The 11,345-nt window shown below is 39.7% G+C and overlaps 1 long non-coding RNA gene across 1 annotated transcript; it reads right to left on the bottom strand.

Moving 5' to 3' along the window:
• Positions 1–627: 627 nt before the first annotated feature.
• On the bottom strand, positions 628–7,775 carry LOC128326205 (uncharacterized). The gene is made up of 3 exons (XR_008307888.1): positions 7,279–7,775; positions 6,755–6,832; positions 628–726 (listed from the first exon to the last, which is right to left on the bottom strand). It is a non-coding gene; the product is annotated as an uncharacterized LOC128326205 (long non-coding RNA).
• Between the last annotated feature and the right edge of the window lie 3,570 nt (positions 7,776–11,345).

Genomic DNA, 11,345 nt, shown 5'->3' with positions numbered 1-11,345 from the left:
AAGTAGTGTGCAACATATGATCATGCAAGAGTCAGCAGTATCGGAATGCTCTCTTGTGCAGTACCATAACAGGGTGAGTGATTTAGAGCCACTCAACCGTGCAGGCAGGCCCACACCACCTGCATTATGCTGTGGGACATTTAAGCCATTGCATTTGTTGGTTCTTTACCTTATTCACATCATGGTCAGTGCATATATAGTCATTCACTTCTTATGTGGACCCTGTTTTTGATGGAGCCTATATCCAGGTTCATTTTAAAAATGAATTCATGCATAGTAATTCACATAAAAACATATACATCTATAAAGATATCTGTACACAATACAACATAATGTCTGAGCAAGGCTCCTATGAAGAAGGAATGATGATGAATTCTCATGCCTATCCAGGGGACTAATTACTTCAGTGCATTTTAAAATTGCCAACTATTTAGGAGTGTCAGGTAGCCATCGTTGTTAGTGGTACTGCAGAAGATGTGAAAAACTTGCTTTTCAGCTCAACATTCTTCTCGCATTGATAACTAGACCTAAGCAATAATATATCACTCATACTGAACCTCACTGAATGCAGGAAGTACAGTACAGAAGAATTTTACAATGGATGAAAAAGAAGAAAAAAGAAAACTCCAGCTTTCATAATTATATTTATGTAGTGCTAAAGAGCTTCCATAGTTCTTCTGCCCTTCTAAAAAAGAAGACTGTGACACTGCATTCACATTGATTTTCCTAAAAAAAAAAAAAAGAATAACGCTTTAATGTTTAATAGTAACTCAAAGTGGTAGGCAACGCTAGTCTCTATAAGAGCAGCCTTGTAAAACACTGTATGTATTCACAGAGTGATTCTTTGAGAAAGTGGTGTCTGCAAATATATCACAGTGAACTGAAAATTCAGATATTTTCAAGCACCTGTGTAAAACTATGTCATAGACCCTTGAAGATAAGAGTAATAGGTTCATCATATGTGTGGTTCGTTTACATCCCATTTAATGAGTGAGGTTTGTATTCAGTTCAATTGGTTAAGGACTGTGGCCTCACCTTTTAGAATTGGTGGAACTTAATTTTCACTTGCTTCTTTTGTTTGACCTGATAGATAATTTATATTAGGATGCTGTACTTTGCCCATGTGCCTCTGAAACAGCCAATGAGTAATATTTTGAGCCTCTGATCTTGCCTTTTTAGTAATCTCTCTTACCACACTAAAAAGTATAAAATCCTTTATAACCTAAGATGACCATCAGTGTGTGTGTATATGGATAGGCCTGTGCATGTGAAAAATGTCAGAACCAATCCAATCCAATCCAATCCAATCCAATCCAAACAGAGAAATTGTCTGGAAGGCTAACATTGCCCCTCCAAAACTGTCAAGGTCAGCTCAGGTTGGACCGGACATTTTGTTGGACCCTTAACTGTCCCCTATTGCCCTTTCCCCATCCACTCCCCTATTCTGCCTTCTCCATTCCCCTCCTTTACATGGGCCTGAGAACATCAGTGCGATGTCCTCTTCTGGATGCTGGAGCTGGAGCCTAGCTGCTTGCCCCTAGAAGGCACTTTTTCTGTAAGGTATTTAGGACCCAGCTGGTGTGGTAGAGTGTGGGAATCATAGTTCGTTTAATGGATGCAGCCATGGACTTCCCATATGAACGTGCCAGGGCCCTCTGTTCTTCATCTCAGGCCCTGCTCATGGCCCCACCACTAACAGATATCTGGTTGGCAGGAACTAGAGACAGGGCCTTTTTGGTTGTGGCCTCTCAGCTTTGGAACCCCTCCCCAAAGAGCTTCACCATGCTCCCTCCCTCAGTGTTTTTAAAAAGCCCAATTAAAGGCACATATTTTAAAAGAGGCTTTTAAATGTTTCATCTGCTGCTTATATCTGATACGTTCTTTAGTTTATGTAGTTCTCATTTTTAGATTTTAAAATAACTTTTAACTTGAAACTTTTTTTTAAAAAAAACCCCAATTATAATTTTAATTGTGATTTTAGCCTGGTCTATTAATTGGTTCAACTTAATTTGTTTCACTTAATTGAATCCAAGCAAGCTGAATCCAAGCAAGAAGCCAGAGGTGCTCATTGTTGGAGGTTATATTCTGCAAGATGGGGTAGAATGTCCTGTTCTGGGTGAGGTTACACTCCCTCAGAAAGAACAGTTTCATAGCTTGGGAGTACTCTTGGACCTGGGTGTCACCCTGATGCCTCAGCTTGAGGCTGTGGCCAGGAGTGCTTTTTACTAGCTGTGACTGATTCAACAACTCCTCCCGTTTCTTGAGGAGAATGACCTGAAAACAGTGGTGCACCAGCTGGCAACCTTCAGGTTTGACTACTGCAATGTGCTCTATTTAAGGCTGCCTTTGTATGTAGTTTGAAAACTTCACTTAGTTCAAATGCAGCCACCAGATTGGTCTCTGGGGTATCTCGGATACCTCGGTTGCTAATATGTTTCCAGGCAAAGTACAAAGTGCTGGTTATTACCTTTATAGCCCTGAATGGCTTAGGCCCGGGTTACCCAAGGGGACACCTTACTCTTCAAGATCCCCACTGCTCATTGAGATCACCAGGAGTCTGTCTTTGGGTGCCACTGGTTCATCTGATGACAACCTGGGATAGGGCGTTCTCTGTTGTTGCCCCTAGACTGTGGAACGTGCTCCCCGTGGATATAAAAGGATTGCCATTGTTGGAGGCCTTCAAGAGAGCCATAAAGATCCATCTTTTTAGCCTGGCTTTTAATGATATTTAGTTTTAAAGTTGTCTAGTTTTAATTGTAATTCTAATTTGTGTTTAACTGGTTTTTTTTATTTGCATTTAACTGGTTTTTTTTATTTTAAAGTTGTCTAGTTTTAATTGTAATTTTTATTTATTTTAAAGCTGTCTAGTTTTAATTGTAATTCTAATTTTTGTTTAACTGGTTTTTTTATTTTAATTGTTTTGGGTTGTTTTTTTAAATTTTAATGTGAGCCACCTTTGGAAGGGTCATAGACAAATCAATCAATCACTCAATCAAATAAATAAATAAGTCTTATTTTACATTGTATTGATTTTATTAATACTGTGAGCCGCCACAAGCCGTAGTGTACTGGTGGGGATGGGGTTTAAATATTTTAAATAAAAATAAAATAATATGAGCTGAGATCTTCTGGGAGGTCTTGTTCAGAATCTCACCAAAGATTAATAAATATTGGGAAAATGGTATATTGTAGCTGCAACTCTTCCTCGCAAGGAGGCCTGCAGGAGACTTAGCATTCAGACTTTTAGAAAATGTGTGCAAATATTTTTTAATGCATGCCTTTACTTAGGTTTTGTGATTTGGGGTTACTGATAGTTACTGATTTTGGGTTTCTTGGGGTTACTCCTGCTAACTTGGCAAAGAGGCACCTTTTAATGTGGTGGTTCTCTTTATTTAATAGGAGGAGAGTAACTGGCCCTATCTACCCCCAGCACAGTACCTCCAGTGACCGACTGTTGATGGTGTCTGTTGTACATTTCTTATGTGAGCCCTTTGGGGACAGGGATCCATCTTATTCATTTATTCTTTATTTCTCTGTGTAAACTGCTTTGGAAATTTTTGTTGAAAAGCGGTATATAAATATTTGTTGCTGCTGTTGATAGGCTTTAGTATTTGTTAACTGTATCTAGGGTATTTAGTATATGATTCCTATTCTTCTATGTGGTGAAATAAATAAACGTCAGAATGAAGAGTGGAAGGGATTAATTGAATATTAAGAAAAACAAAGGTTTGATATTGAGCATGAAAGTGGAATCAGAAGAATCTAGGAAGGAACTATAGCTCAATTTTGATTGAGAAAGTGAAGAAAATTAGCAGCAACAACACTGTTAACTGAAGGAGTAAATGCTAAGTTGATTATCTTATATAGCAATGTTTATACTGTATAAGTTTTCTGTGTGGCATTAAATTTTCAAAAAGAATCTAGGAATATATAAATCATAAAAAATCACCATATTCTGATCCATATATTTGATTGGGCCTATTTCACCCTATTTTTTATGTTGGACAAAATAAATTGTTCCTAAGTCTCATTAGAATAATATATCAGCATATACACATACATTCAGTTCTAGCTGAGTAGGTTAATCTTGTAACAGATAATGCTTATACAGCATCAGTAGCGGAAAAGCTATAACAAATTACATTCAAGGTGCAGCAGAAATAAAGTAGGGAGGTTTTATATGAACCAAGAAGAAAGTGTCATATTAAATCTCATTTTGACTAGTGGTCTGGCCTTTAGCAGAATAGAAATATTATTGGTATTGATGTTGCTCCATGAATCACCCCTCCTTGCACTGGCTTTTGCAGTAGAACCTTTTTTTTCTTTGTTACATAGAAGAAACAACTATTTATGACTAAATGCTAAATATTGAGAAATTCTCTGCAGAAATGGTGCTCTGAATTAGACCCTCAACACTTAAAGCAGTTTCCTATCCTATCCCAAGGCAAGTGAAGAATAGCCAGGCAATTCTTTCTCACTTGCATATAAAGTTATTTCAAAGTCCTTTACTACTTCTTCTGCCAGCGCTAGGAGCATGTGACCTCTCTGAAGGTTGTTAGGACATGATGAAGAACACTGTGTAAGGGGACTGTGTAAGGATGTCTATAAAATGTTGGGGCTATAGAATCGGTGGCTGCACAGAAAATGAGCAGACATTTCAGGAGATAAGATGGGAAGACCCTATGATGACGCTGGGCAATCCCACATTGCTAAGACCCCTCACACCAGGGAGACAACCTTGAGAGGTCAAACATTTTGAGAGATGCCTGGAGAGAACAGAGTCATGTCACTGTGTGGGACAAAACCTGCATATTGAGGAGATATACCAAGATAGCTATTAGGCACATAAATCCTTGCTGAGCCTCAGAAAGGCTGGATGCAAAATGTGAATGTGAGAAGGGTGAGGTGAATGGAGTGGTGTTACTATATTCCCTCCCTCCCCTCCCCTCTCAGCTCTCTCACCGACAGATCATCCAATCAGCATCTTACTGTCTGAACAGCCACCAACACAGATAACCTTGTGCATCCTGTGCTGCATGTGCCCAGTGCCAGCTAGCTAACCCACCAGGCTGCTCCGAGAACCAAGGAATGCTTTGCACTTAGCCACCCATCAACCACTCATACCCTTATCCAGTGTGTGTGTGTGTGTGTGCACACACACACACACACACACACACACACACACACACACCCTGTGAAGATTGGGCTGCTGCCCTGCTTTCTCTTCATGTACTCCTCTTGCCACTCTATGCTTTCTTCAGAGTCTTCCTGCACTAGTTGGCTGACTAACTAAGTCAGCACTAAGCTTTGCTGGTTCAGGCAGAAGCATGCTGACTGAGTGGTCTGACCATGACAGAGTTTTTGAGGGAAGGGAGTTGAGGCAATTCAGAGCTACCGGTGCTTAAGTGCAGAGTACAGGAGAGAGAGAGCATTTATTGAGGGCTGTATAGGACTCCCAAGAAAGCATGGTGGGGAAGAACTATGGCCTGATCAGAAGATGCAAGCAGGTATGTGCAGTCCAGCAACTCCGCATGAATATCATGGATGAGGAGGAGAAGTGCAAGGGGGTGGTGTGGGCACAATAGCAAGGCAAGGGTGGAAATTGTAAAAGGTAGGGATTGGGAGGCAGCGGCTGGTGTCCCCCTGGGATCAGCATCCAGGGGAGATTGTCCCTGCTGGATATATGATAGGTGTAACCTGCCCTTCGACAAGTTCTGCCAGTTTGGGGTTCTGCTTGCACTGCAGCATTGTGACATGGAAACCTGGAAGAAGTAATATGAGCCAAAATGTAGTGTGGGCGGCTGAATGATTGGAACTAACTAGTTAATTCCTTGGCTTCCTAGTCAGGGGTAGATCTACAATTGAGCAAATGTGTGCAATGGACACAGGCTGCCACTAGGGAGAACTGTACTTGAATTTCTGATAAATCATAATTTCCCCTTAGGAATCAGTGGGAAACTCAAAAATATTAATAACTCCTGAAAGACTGATGAGAAAGCCCTGGAATTTCACACAGTGTTCCTACATGGTTGTATGATTAGATAAGAGATCCATCCATCTGTTGACTTCTAATGATTTTTTAAAAAATTTTCTAAAGCATAAAAAAAATCAACAGGTGGACTGATCTGTTTGAACACTGAAACATTTAATGCTACCATCATGTGCTACTCCTATATGAATTTTGAGAACTTTCTGCCCAGCCATTCTGTAGTTATAATATGGGGTGCAAAAATGGGGGTCCTACTCCTTTTTATGTGAAGGCAAGGAGCAGTTTCCTGTAAATGAGGCTTGAAACATAGCAGTTATGATACTTTTAAACAGAGGTGTGTGTGTGTGTGTGTGTGTGTGTATCTATATCTATATCTATATCTATATCTATATCTATATCTATATCTATATCTATATCTATATCTATATCTATATCTATATCTATATATCAACAAGCAAGTCTTTAGTGGATGGTCTGAAAAGATCAGTGGGCTAAAAATGGACCCCACCAGCCAGAATAAACGACTTCCTTCTTAATGGTCTATTTTCAGATTGGTGATGTTTCACATGTCATGAAGCAAAGCAACAATTTTGATGTTCCTTACCTCACAAGAGACTTTTTGTTGTGAGTCTGATGCTTTCATAATCTTGTGGGAAACCATGAATTGCTTTATGCTTTTCAAGCCAAATAATTTCCTGCAAATAAAGATTGCTCCTCATACCCAGTTCTCTGCAGAAGTCTCTTCCCATGTAAGACAAAGCTTACCTTGGAGAAGTATCTCTTTTTCTGTTGAGAGAATAGATAGATTGCAGGTCCTTGGAAACTGGGGAATTATCTTTTGATCTGCAAAACAGTAATCAATGGTCAACTCAACATTTAACCATGACAGATATCTTCTGTGATTGGCTTGGAAAGGCCAGTGGCCAAGAAAAGAAACCATTTGCTTTGGCAAGAAAGGACTTACTTCTTAAGGAATTATTGGTGGTGACCATGCTTCCTCCTTCATGAAACAGTGGGACAATGTATATCATTTGACCTTTTGTAACAAGTTTGTTGCTTTCTTAAACTGTGTGAAACCTATGCATTTCAAGCCAAGCTATTTCCTGCTAATAAAGCATATGGTGATAGTGTTGCCTGTTATTCCCTAAGGGGGAAAAAAACAAATGGCTGCTTTCTTTAGCAATAAAACACTTACCACTATGTTGGTGATGTTAATATCTGATGTTTTTCATTTCCCTTTTGTTGAAATAGTGCAACAAGTTATGTTCCTTACCTTCATAATTCCTTACCTTGCACCACTATTTTTCTTAATGAGTTTGTTTTCTTAAACTTGGCAGAATCTATGATTTTTTAAGCTTTTCCAGAAGATTCTCAAAATGAAGGGTGTCTTATTTTTGTCCATGTGTCTGTAGTTTCCTGTTCAAGTTGCTCTATTTCTAGGATGAAGATTCTTCTCCAGTCAACGTAGTATATTTCCCCCTTCTGTTTCTCAAATTAAGCCTTGGCAAAGATCATTTACAGAGCCAAAGAAAGAAAGTGAAAGATTTAGCATTTAGAGATGCTGAAATGCTTGCCTTATCTGCTGGATTCTTGATTTCAAACCAGTCATTTGAAATTTATTCCAGTTATTACAAATTCCGGTTCTAGAATGGAAAGATACTGTTTGCCTGGCAGCCTTTTGTATATTTAAAAAGGAATAGAACTGCTCTGCCATGATTATCCTATCTATTCTTGTGATGGGAGAAGAACCAAGCTGTCCTTGTGAGATGCTTCTTCTTCTCATGTATCTTCCACATCTTGATATCTACAGCTTGGTGAGGGAACCTTAGTCATCACCATGGAGACAATGAGCACATCATAATAAAGAAATCAAGGTGATGTCATAACTGCCACTTGCAGTTAAGGTGGGGGCAAAGTGACCCCACCAGCCTCAGAATTGACAATGAAGACATTGAAGTGATGTATAGTTTCTGCCTTTTAGGATTGACCATCAACAGTAAAGGATCCAGCAGTCAAGAAATACGCCACAGACTAGCACTTGGTACGGTTGCAATGAAAGCCTTGGAAAGGATATTTAGATGCCATGACGTGTCTACACCTACAAAGATTAGAATCATTTGGACAATGGTTTTCCCCGTGACACTCTATGGATGCGAAAGCTGGATCTTGAAGAAGCAAGATAGAAAAATCATTGATGCTTTTGAACTTTGGTGCTGGAGAAGACTTTTGAGGATACCATGGACAGCCAGGAAAACAAACAAATGGACCATAGAAAGAAACAATCCAGAACTCTCACTTGAGGCACAAATGATCAGGCTCAAACTATCATACTGCAGACACATTATGCAAAAACCCACCTCCCTTGAGAAGTCCATAATGCTGGGGAAAGTTGAAGGAAAGAGAAAATGAGGAAGAGCAGCAGCAAGGTGGATGGCCTGGATTACGACAGCAATGAATGCACCACTGAGAGACCTTAAAGGCCAAGTTGGAAACAGATCATCCTGGAGAGAATTTATGTGTTCGTTAAGAGTCAACAGCGACTTGACGACACTTAATCAGTCAATCAATCAATCAAAGTGACATCCTGCAGCACTGGGGAGAGATGTAGCTGGTCAGCACCTATTTACACTACAAACATATCTGTTTTATCCTGGGAGTTCTAATATGGAGAGAGTGCAGATAATTTTCTGAGTTCTTAATCCTTTTGATTTTCCCATTGATCCCGAGTGGAAATTATCTGAAGGAACCCATGTTCAATTCTTACACACAGGCCCCTTCAGCACTTGCTATGACACTGCTTACAGGCATCAATGATATACTGCTTACAGTGTATCATTGATACACTGCTTACAGGTATGTAAGCAGTGTGTGTGTTACTGATAACAATGTGTCCATTCTGCATCTCATAAATCTATATAACTATCAATGGTGCACTGATGCACTGAGCTCCTACATGTCACAGCAACGTGCTGTAAGAACCAGTTGCAACAAATTGTCATGTTATACCAGCACATTGGTTTGTACAGTCTTCTACATGATGGCAGCAGAGCCGATCAGATACAACATTCTAAGTGCTGGTAGGCAGGGAAATGTCAACCCTTTGCTCGTGTATATTTTTCCAGTCTGAGCCATGGTCTCTGCCAAAGTAGGAATCTGAGAGAAGCAGAGATTCTGAGGAGAAAGGAGTCAGCAAGGATCCCAGATAGTTCTGAGCAGGAACCCAAGGGAGTTGTATCTAGCAATGTAAGAGGGATGTTGCTCCAGTGGCTGCTTGGAACAGACTACTGGTTTGTATAACTGCTGCCCTGGAAGAGTAAGCTAGCTCTGAACCTTCTCTATGGAAGTCTTATGGGATATTGCCTGATTTCCCAAGTGCTGGCTCTGGCTGGGCTGGGAGACCTCTGCTGGGGCAACCAGGCTCTTTTTGTTCTTGGTATCTCTCTCTTTTTCCGTAGTATTCAGCTTTTGCCCCCACACCATGGCATGACTCTGCTCTCTCCAGGCACCTCTCAAAATGCTTAACCTGTCAGGGTTGTGACCTGATATTTCCCCCCAGAGACTGCAAACCTGTGCATTTCACTTGTGAGTAAGACACGGAATATCTATTGGGTTCCTGTACTATTAGACAAGAATCTGCCTAAGAAAAGAAAAAGCTGGCCAGCGGCTATTACAATATTAAGCATACACCAGACCTGCTGACTTCATGTGGATATAAGGCTCTGAAAAATTAGGTCACTCCCTGCTATTTATATGTGTATTTGAAAGTCGGTCGTTAGTCATCATTTTATGAAAATACTATTCAAGGTCTGTTTACTTCTAGCCTTTTTTGTTTAAGCCACATTACCTTCCTTCATTGCACATTGATTTATAATACACCCATCAGCCTAGCAGATTAGTGCAAATTAAATTTCACACTAACCTGCCTAAGACTGTGAGAGCTCCATTAGGCTTTAGGTGGCTTAGATAATTATAATAAAATATTTCCTTGTTAATTACAGAAATGTATGAATATAGTGGTGTCATTCTGTGAACAGCACTAGGACACTTAATAAATACATCACAGCAGGCATAAGTAATGGAGGAAATGTGTCCTACACCATTTGGAGAAGAAGAAAAGAGGGAGGGGATCCTTCTCAGCTATTGTTCAGCACAAGCAATAATCCTCTCTCACAAAAGAAAATAGACTGCTCCATTTTGGCTGTTCCATTTTGTTTTGCATTCTTTCCCCATCCTATACCTCTGTACTTTTTGCATCTCTATTTTGTCAACACTTAGACTGCAATCTGTAAACTGCTTACTCTGGAATACTTCTGGTGTAGTTGCTTATAGTTAAATGGATGCCACAGTGACTGCGCTGAAGAACTGGATGGTTACAGATTACAGTCTTAGACATTCTGTCTTTTATTTCCAGATTTTCCCCATGTTCTATTGGCATTGTCTTCACCAATGCAGAATCATTTTGCTTACGCATTCAAAAGAAGAAAAATGCTTCAACACCATGCAGAGATCATCTATATAGCAGGCATCATCATCATCACATAGTTTGTAAAATCAGCTACTATTTGGACATGCGTATCAAGCACAAAAACTGCATTTCCCAGGTATGCAGTGATGCACAAAGCAGAACAATCCTGAAGGGCAGGGTTAATAACTTGAACTTCCACAAATAGAATCCTGTAAGGAAGTAATATTATGTGTATACAGACACACAGACATGTGCGTGCATGCCCGCACACACACACCATTTTACATCTAAAGTTATGCTGGAGTGTTAGGATTACATGAACAAGCATTAGAACAAGAACATTCTGTAAAAATTCAGTAAGTAAAGTTCATCTTACGACACTTTGTGCTATTTTGAATGTCAACAATTAAAAATGTATGCATGTATATTTGTAGTGCTATAGGTCCTTGGGGATGGGTGATGCAATTGTTTTTCACTACCAATTCTTATATTCCATGCATATTTCATTTGCTGTATATTTTGTTTAGTAAAAGGGTTTTATTAACATAATGCAAGAAAGATAAATATGTTGAATATATATATATATATATATATATATATATATATATATATATATATATATATAGTGTGAGTGTGTGTGTGTGTGTGTGTGTGTGTGTGGTGACAAAGTCTCTGGCACTGATTGGCTAAGCTGATGGAATGGCTCGGAATGTTAAGCTGCTCAAAAAACAGTTTTCAGCTTCTGTGTCAGCAGGGAATTTTGTCACTTTGGCTGGGATTAAAAAATTACATGGAGGCAAGTAGAGAAGCTGTAGGTACCGGTAGGGATGTGCACGGAACTGGCCAGGCTGGTTCAGTTTGAATCTGAACCAAATTCCAACCGACCTGGCC

Source organism: Hemicordylus capensis, chromosome 5 (genome assembly GCF_027244095.1).
Source record: "Hemicordylus capensis ecotype Gifberg chromosome 5, rHemCap1.1.pri, whole genome shotgun sequence".
Classification (NCBI taxonomy): Eukaryota; Metazoa; Chordata; class Lepidosauria; order Squamata; family Cordylidae; genus Hemicordylus; species Hemicordylus capensis.
The sequence above is the reverse complement of the archived record's forward strand: the minus strand, read 5'-3'. Positions and strand labels throughout refer to the sequence as shown.